Source organism: Marmota flaviventris, chromosome X (assembly GCF_047511675.1).
Source record: "Marmota flaviventris isolate mMarFla1 chromosome X, mMarFla1.hap1, whole genome shotgun sequence".
Lineage (NCBI taxonomy): Eukaryota > Metazoa > Chordata > Mammalia > Rodentia > Sciuridae > Marmota > Marmota flaviventris.
The window spans coordinates 102,614,164-102,623,571 of record NC_092518.1 but is presented as its reverse complement, the minus strand read 5'-3'; the positions used below and the strand labels follow the sequence as shown (position 1 = coordinate 102,623,571).

The following is a 9,408-nucleotide window of genomic DNA, read 5'->3' as shown; positions in this document are numbered from 1 at the left end:
GTCCTTCAATGACGGGTTTATTTCATTTAGCATAATGTTTTCCAGATTCATCCATGTTGTTAGATATGGCAGAATTTTCTTCTTTAAAAGACTGAATAATATTTCACCCTGTGTATAGAATACATTTTCTTTATCCATTCATCCACTGATGGGCATTTAGGCTGTTTCTACATTTTAGTTCTGGTGAATAATGCTGAAATGAATCAGGCTTCACAAGCAATTGCCTTGAGATCCTGATTTCAATTCTTTTGGATATAAACCCAGTGGTGGGATTACTGGATCACATGGCAGTTCCATTTTTAATTTTTATTTTTTTTGAAGAAACTTCATATTGTTTTTCATAGTAGCTGCATCATTTTTATGGGAATCTTGTGAAATAGAACTTATCAGATATCCTGTGTTTGCAGAGCCAAGCCAACAGCAGTTCTACAAATAGTGATTTTTGTCTATGTACCAATTTGCATGTTTTATGCATCTGAATGCATTGGATTATGTTTTAATGTATCTGACTCATCTTGTTCTGATGAAGCCTGCCTGTTCCCAATGAAATGGCAGATGAAATTGTCACGGACACAGGGAAATAGGCTGAAAAAAACAAATGGTCCAGCCATGAAAAGTGTAAACATCAATCAATAACTCAATGTATGGAGTATTAAGAATGATTTTATTATACTAATATACTCAATACAGTGTCAATTTTTAAATGCAGTCAATTATTCTTGTAAATGCCTTATTTAAAGATAATTTGGTATTGCTTTTTAGAATTGTTGATGAACCAAAATTTAAATATGATAGGAAGGAAGTCAAATATGTAAACCAAAAAAAAGATTAGCCTATGAAATCCATCTTATTACAATGGTAATTAAACATTTTATCAAAACAAAATAAAGCCAGACCCAGTGGCACATGCCTGTAATCCCAGTGGCTCAGGAGGCTGAGACAGGAGGATTGGGAATTCCAATGGCAGCCTCAGCAAAAGCAAGGAACTATGCAACTCAGTGAGACCTGTCTCTAAATAAAATATAAAATAGGGCTGGGGATGTAGCTCAGTGCCAAATGCCCCTGAGTTCAATCCCTGGTACCAAAAGTATCAATAATACAAATTTTGGTGAACTATACTAGAAAGACAATATTAGATTTCTATTCCTTTTACAGAAAATATTATAAAATCATCATATTGGCAGGTAAACAAATAGTATGTAACCAACAATATAGCAAAGTTACATTATAGAGTTGTGCCAGAAAGTTACTATTAGGTTATTTTTCTAGATTTTCTGATGTTTGTAGTATTTGTAAACTTTTATAAATGTGTAATTTATTATGATTTCTTTTCTCCAATTAAATAAAGATTCCCCTCCCCTTTTGTTGTGGTGCTGGGAATTAAATCCGGGGCTTTGCACATGCTAGGCAAGCACTCTACCATTAAGCTATACCATCAAGTATTTGTTTTGTACCTAATATTGTATTTTTCTTAACAGAGAATGCCCCAAATTGTATCTATATAAGGCCATACCCAGCCTAGATTAACCCTTGCCTATACCCAGTACTTTTAGCAAATACTATTGGCTTTACTTTCAATACATGGACTGCTACCATCATTTTCTATGTGGATTATTGTAACAGCCTCCTAAGTTTTCTTCATGCTTCTTGCCTTGTCCTCTTTCAGTCTAATTGCAACACAGCAGCCAGAAAGATCCTTTTAAACTCAAGTCATATCAGGTTCTTCCTTGGCTTAAAACTTTTAATAGTTTTCCTCCTCTCTCAGAGTAAAATCCAAAGTCTATTTTTTTTTGGGGGGGCACTGGAGGATTAAACCCAGGGGTACTCTACTGCTAAGCTATGCTCCTACCCCTTTAACTTTTTAAAATTTTGAGACAGAAACTTTTTAATTGCCCAGGCTGGCCTCAGACTTGTGATCCTCCTGTCTCAGCCTTCCAAGCAGCTGGGATTATAGGTGTGTGCTATTGCACTGGGCTCCAAAGTCTTGTTATGGTCTTCAGAGATCTATGTGTTCTGAGTTCCTCCAAAAACTCTCTCATTTCCTTTCTTACTCTTCTCGCCTAATTTACCACATTCCAGCAACTTTGCTTTTTTTTTTTTTGGTTGTTGGTGTTCCTTGAACATGCCAAGGATACTTCTGCTATGGGACCTTGGCACTGGCTATTTACTGTTGTCCAAAACCCTCTTCTTTCAGATACTTGCATGACTTGCTCCTTCATTTCTTTCAGGTTTCTGCTCAAATGTTACCTTATCAGTGAGATCTTCCTTAAACTGTTGTCCCTTGTTATCTGATGGAGACTCATTCCAGAGTCTCCCAAGGATTCTAAAGTCCATGGATGCTTGAGCCCCTTTTATAAAATGGTGCTGTATTTGCATAACAACTCACGTACAGCCTCACACTGTATATTTTAAATCATCTCTAGATTTCTTATAATACCTGATACAGTATAAATACATATAAATAATTGTTTAGTTGTTATACTGTATTGCTTAGGAAATAACGACAGGAAAAAAAGTCTGTATATACTACAGTACAGAGGTAGTTTTCTTTTGAATGTTTTCCATGTGCAGTTGGGTGAAGCTGCAGATGTGGAACCCAGGGATATGAAGGGCCCACTATGGAAAATTACAACCTCCTTGGGCTGGAGATAAAGCTCAGTGTTAGAATACTTGCCTAGTATAACTGAAGCCCTGGGTTGAATCCCTAGTACTACACACACGTACACACACGCACAAAAAAATCACGACCTTCATATTATTTATTATCAATGTTCTTTGCTTTATTTTTTCAATATCATTTATTGCCATCTGATATAATTCATACTTCCCTATTTATTTGTGTGTTTTCTTTCTCTCCTGTTAGAAGTAAGCTACACAGGGAAGATATTTTATTTCTGTTCACTAATGTATTCTTGGCACTTAGACATGTGCTTGGTATATAACAGGCATTCAGTAAATATCTGTTGAATGAAAAAATGAAAAACAAATTCTATATGCTAATGCAAGTAGTAGGATTAGAGGATGATCTTTTTAAAAATTATTTAAAAATATATGATAAAATACGCATAGAATTTACCATTTTAATAATTTCCAGTGTCCAGTTCAGGGGCATTAAATACATTTTTTATTATTGTACAACTGTCACCACCATCTCTGCCACAGAACATTTTTAATCTTGCAAAATTGAAACTCAGTACTCCATTTCTTCTTTATACACTAGGTTAATTCCTGAATTTCTTACAACAAACATTTATTATTATAACATCCAAAGGTCATTTCCAATTTGGGAACAGACTAATTGGAGATTTATATTCATTTTATAGAATGATAATTGAGAAAAGACTGTGTTCCTATTCCTTGAACAGATTAAGTGTGAAGCTGTCCAGCTTTAAAAATGATTCATTAAAGTGTTCCTCTGGGAACTTGAATATTCAGTACCAGCTGTTTTCCTTATTAATATTTGAATGTAATATTTTACCTTAGGAAATTCAATACCAAAGGAATAGTAAATATTTAACTACTTATTGTATTATTTTAATTTGTTAACAGTTTTTTTAACTAGACATTTTTTGATCAGTACCACTACTGCAGTTATGCAACATCATGATACACAGAAGGAAGACAGGAAAGTGGCATGAACTGAGAGCCTACTGGGTGTCAGGTGCTTTGCAGAGATGTAAAGTGGCCTCCATCTCCTCAGCTCCCACTCCCTTGGCAATATACTCCTAGCTGACTTTCACCATCTCCACGCTCTTGACAAGACCACCCATTGCTTCTGTGTCACTAAATCCTACTACATACTTTTCAGTCTTTATTCACTTGACCTCCAGCTGCAGTCAGCACAGATGACCACTCCCTTCTTATCCAATTCTTTTTTCCTTGCCAGCATTTGTATCTTTTGTTTTTTTGCTAATAGCCATTCAATCAGGTGATACCTCAGTGTTTTTTTTAATTTAATGGAGGATTAGTCATTTATTTGAATTTATTATTGTTATAAATATTAATTCATATCCATTGTGGTTTTGATTTGCATTTCCCTGATGATTAGTGATGTTGAGCATTTTTAAAATAGACCCGTTAGCCATTTGTAGGTCTTCTTTTGAGAAATGTTTATTCAGGCCAATTGCCTATTTTTAATAAAGTATTTTTTTTTGCCACTGAGTTTTTGGAGATTTTTATATATTGTAGATATTAACCCCTTGTCAAATGTGTAGTTTGCAAATATTTCCTCCATTCTGTATACTCTCTCTTTGCTTTATTGATTATTTCTTTTGGTGTATAGAAATTTTTTAGTCAAATTAAGATAATGTGGATTGGTGTATAGATTTTTTTAGTATGATGAAGAAAATGTGGTATACCTACATAATGGAATACTATTCAGCCATATTGAACATGAAAATATGTCATTTGTGGCAACTCGGATAGAACTGGAGACTATTATGTGCAGTGAAATAAATTAGGCAAGAAAGATAACACTGCATGATCTTACTCACAAGTGAAATCTGGAAAACACTGATCTCATAGAAGTTGGGCATGGAATCATGATTATCAAAGACTGGGGAGAGTAGGAAGGGGTTGGAAAAGGTTGGTCGATGGTATAATGTTAGTGTTTCATAGAAGGAATAAGTTCTGGTGTTCTATGGCATAGCAGGGTGGATATACTTAAGAATTATTCATTATATGTCTCAAAATAGAAGAGAGGAATTTGAATGTACTTATCATAAAGGAGTAATAAACTTTTGCAGTGATAGATATGCTAATCATTCCAAGTTAATCACTACTCAATGTATATGGTGAATGAAAACATCACACTGGGAGCTGAGGGTGTAGCTTAATAGTAGAGCATGTGCTCAGTAGGGAGAAGGCACCAGACAAACAACAAAATCACCCCCAAATCAAAACTATCACATCATACCTCATACACATGTATAAATATTATGTGTCAATTCAAATACAAAACAGAAAACTCCCTTTCCTTTGGTTTTTATTTTCTTTTTTTGTCAAATATTTTTTAGTTGTAGATGGACATAACACCTTTATTTTATTAATTAATTAACTAACTAATTAATTAATTAATTAATTTTTATGTGGTGCTGAGGATTGAACTCAGGGCCTCGCACGTGCTAGACGAATGCTCTACTGCTGAGCTACAATCCCAGTCCCTTCCTTTGGCTTTTCGTCAGTGTTTTTTGGTTCTACTTTCTAAATATTTTTATTATTTTTCCACTTCTGTCCCATTTCCACTGTCACCACCCAAACTAGTCTGACATCATTACCTCTTGCCTAGAATATACTCCAATAGAATCTTTACTGGCCTTTTTACTTCCAGTCCCCTCTACCCTGGATTTTTTCTTATACAACTGCCAATGCTTATCTCCAAATTATAATCACATCACTTTTTGGTTACACTCATAAATGAATTTTCTTTGCTCTGAAGTTCAGTATCCTTATTTTGATCTAAAGAGTTCTTTACCTGTGGTTCTTGCCTATCTTGCCAGACTCAGCTTGGGTCATTCTTTTTTTTATATAATATATTTTTTAGTTGTATATGGACACAATACCTTTGTTTGTTTATTTTTATGTGGTTCTGAAGATCAAACCCTGTGCCTCACACATGCTAGGTGAGCGCTCTACCACTGAGCCACAACCCCAGCCCTTGAGCCATTGTTTTTTTGATCTGTCTACTTGAGACTTCTTCAAGTTCCTTGAATAAGCCATACATTCTTTCACCTTTCAACCGTTGCACATGCTCTTCCCTCTGCTAAGAGCACTCTTTATTCATTTATACATTCAGTCAACAAATATTTATTGAATGTTTACGAGGTGCCATGCAGAGTTCTAGGTACTGGGGATATAGCAGTGAATAGATTTCTGTGTTTGTAGAGCTAGCATTCTAGAAAGAAGAGAGAGACAAAAAATGATGGACAGTAGTGTTTTAAACATTATTGTTTAGAAGGTGAAAAGTACTACAAAAAAAGTAGAGAGCAAAGTAAATGGGATTAAGTGTACAGAAGAGGGTGGGTGGCTTAAATTTTCAATGGGGAGACCAAGGTAAGCCTCACTGAGAGGGTCATATTTCAGCAAAAAATTGAAGGAGGTGAATGAATAAGCCATATCTGGGGAAAGAAAACTCTAGGGAGAAGAAGCAGGTAGTGTAATTCTGTGAGGGAGGTGGTGTGAGGAAAAACAAAGAGAGTGGTATGGCTGAGGAAAGTCAGCCAGAGCAAACACAATGGGAGATGGTGCCAAAGAGGCAGCTAGAAGCTAGATCATGAAGGGGCTGGTAGGCCCCCTCTGTGGAGTTCAGCTGTTTTTATAATGATATATGAAGCTATTGGAGGATTTTGAGCAAAGCAGTTACATGATCTAATTTCTTTTTATAAAAAGGCTCTTTGTCTGCTTTGTTGAGATAGACTATAAGATGGAAGATGTGGGGGGAGGAGCCAGGAGACTGGCCAGGAGGTTATTATAGTCATCCAAATGAGAGATGAGGGTGGCTTGGGCCACAGGCATAGCAGTCAAGGTGCTAATGAAGGATTGGTTATGGATATATGATGACAGTACAACAGGATAAACTTGCTGGTTGGATAGAGAGTGTTTGCAGGGGCCCATCTTATATGTAAGATGTGAAACATGTAATTTGTGGAGACTTATGTCAAAAAAAGTAGAAAATAAAGTACAAAAGTATGTATTTAAAATGAGAAAAAAATATAACAATCAGACAGACTTTGTCAGGACAAGATGAGTCAGATACTCTAGAATAGGCTTCATAAAACATGACTTCTCATTGCTTGTCCTCCTGCTAAAAGTTCATGCCCTACAAAAGGATTGTGATCAATTCTATTTAATTTGATTCTCATAAAAAGGAGAGGATATACTACACTCATAATTAATTGTGTGTGTTGCATTGGCCCAGTATCTTCTTAACAGGAAAGAAATCCCACTTCTATCTTGGCATCTGTTGAGAGCCACAGCCGAAGGGGCCCCAGCAAACTTCCAGCTGCCGGCTGATGATTGGCTCACAGCGGCCCCAGCAACATCTAGCTGATTGGCTCCTCTGCGGTGATGCTCATTGGGCTGTTTCCCTGCCCTTTCAGACCACGGAGCTGCTCATTGGGGGACTTTTTTGGCTCCGCCCACGTGACCCAGCCAATCGGCCTCAAGAGCAGGAGGATTGTGGGAGGTGGAGAGAAGCTGGTGTGGGAGAGAGAGGCTTGTGGAAAGCCGGTGGTGGCAGTTGAGGCTCTGAGGGTTTTTCCTGAGAGGCTGTTTTGTTTGGCGTGTGTGGTTCTAAAAATAAAATTAGTTTCTTTTGACAAGTGGCTCCTGATTGTGCCCAGCCAGACTGCGGCATTCTTATGGTACATGTTTGGAATGAGGTGGTTGACTTATAAGTCTGTTTTGACTTAAGGTACTTTGGCATTAATCATTGATGTCTTGGATAAACACAATATTTTCAGTATAATAAGACAGACTGAGTCAGGAACCATACAGTAATTATTCATGTTTCTGTTTATACATAAAGTACAAGGCTATGAGGCAGATGAAAAGACTTATAATGATGCGCTTTTCCGATATAGTGGCACAGTAGGATTATGGAGAGGGTGTATCACTGTACCCAAAAACACACATTGGTATGCTCCACCAGAAAGGACAGAGTCATTTGATGTGGTGACAAAATGCATGAGTTTCACATTAAATGAGCAGTTCATGGAGAAATTTGTTGATCCTGGAAACCATAATAGTGGAATTGATCTACTTCGGACCTATCTTTGGCGGTGTCAGTTCCTTTTACCTTTTGTTAGTTTAGGTTTGATGTGCTTTGGGGTTTTGATTGGACTTTGTGCTTGTATATGCCGAAGCTTGTATCCCACAATTGCCACAGGCATTCTCCATCTCCTTGCAGGTTTGTGTACACTGGGCACAGTAAGTTGTTTCGTTGCTGGAATTAAACTACTCCACCAGAAACTAGAGCCGCCTGAGAATTTGTCTGGTGAATTTGGATGGTCATTCTGCCTGGCTTGCGTTTCTGCTCCTTTACAGTTCATGGCTTCTGCTCTGTTCATCTGGGCTGCTCACACCAACCGGAAAGAGTACACCTTAATGAAGGCATATCGCGTGGCATGAACAGACCTGCTTTACATTTGCCGTTTTAATATTTTTGATATCTATGTTTTCCCTTGCATCCCTCCCAAATGTTTTATTTTTTATTTTTTTGTGGATATACCATTTTATCCTGAAAATCCATTTTATTTAAATACACTCACATGACTAAATATACAATAAATGCCACTAAAATTTATGTGGTTTACTCAGTGATTCCATTTCTCAAACTAATTTAGGTTCAAAATCTAGTCAGAAAGAAAGAGGCTTGACACAAATTTGTGACAGAAAATCTGCAATAGGAAATTGACCCAGAGCAAGTTCTGCTTATGTCTATTAAGACTTTTCACCAAACATACAGTAACTATCTGTTGAACCAGAAATAAATTTCTTTGGTAAACCTCTTATTGTCAGAACTTTGCTGTTGTAGATAGCCAGTCAGCCAGGCATATTATTGCTGTTTTAAAAAATTTAAGAGTTTCATAAAATTGGAAAATTATCTAAGATCCTTTTCTGTAAACTTTGGCACATAGCTTCATCTGAGGTGAAATATGGCAGCTGTCTATATTTACACCATGTCTGTCTACAAGAAAAGAAGTGAAAAATATAGTGTTTACTTGAAATTAAACTTTATAATTGCAAAAGTTCCAATTCAGTGAGATAAACGGGTTAATTTTACTTTATTGTATTACTGTTTTTTAAAACTCCTTTATAGGATTTTCAGTATCACCAACCATTTTTAATTTTTTTCTTTCTTCCACACCAGGCTTATTAAAAGAGTGCTTTCTTTTTAACATTGTTAGGATCACAGAGTAAGAAATTTCCCAACTGCTTTCTGTTTATTCCAGCTAAGTACCATAAAGAAGGTTCTACTATAAAGAGCCTACAGAGCTGGGAATACTACCACAAGATCTAAAGCTGTGGCTCTCAACAGGCATCAGTGGAAACCAAATCTTCTTCATATAATTCTGTATTCTGGAAGAATTTTCCAAGGACTAAATTCTGGCTGTGAACATTTCAAGCCTTGTATTGCCTCAACGATCTATATACCTACAGTGCCAAGTACCATAGGACAGAGTGATGTCACAGTATGACTTATGGTCGGTCCTGTATTGTTCCTTCATGACACCAGGTGAGTCAGCATAGTGGTCTCTAAGGAGTGTTCCAGGAAGCCAGTAGTTCACTGAATCAGCAGGCAGTATACAAGAAAGTGACTGCAAACCACTTAAAGGTATCATACCAAAGCACTGCTAAACATATCCCCAATTCAACTTCACCTAGACAGGATCCCCAAAATGTCTACAG

The 9,408-nt window shown here is 36.7% G+C and overlaps 1 pseudogene; it reads left to right on the top strand.

Moving 5' to 3' along the window:
• The first annotated feature begins 7,503 nt into the window (after positions 1 to 7,503).
• LOC114089852 (claudin domain-containing protein 1 pseudogene) lies at positions 7,504 to 9,023 on the top strand (annotated as a pseudogene).
• Positions 9,024 to 9,408: the final 385 nt, after the last annotated feature.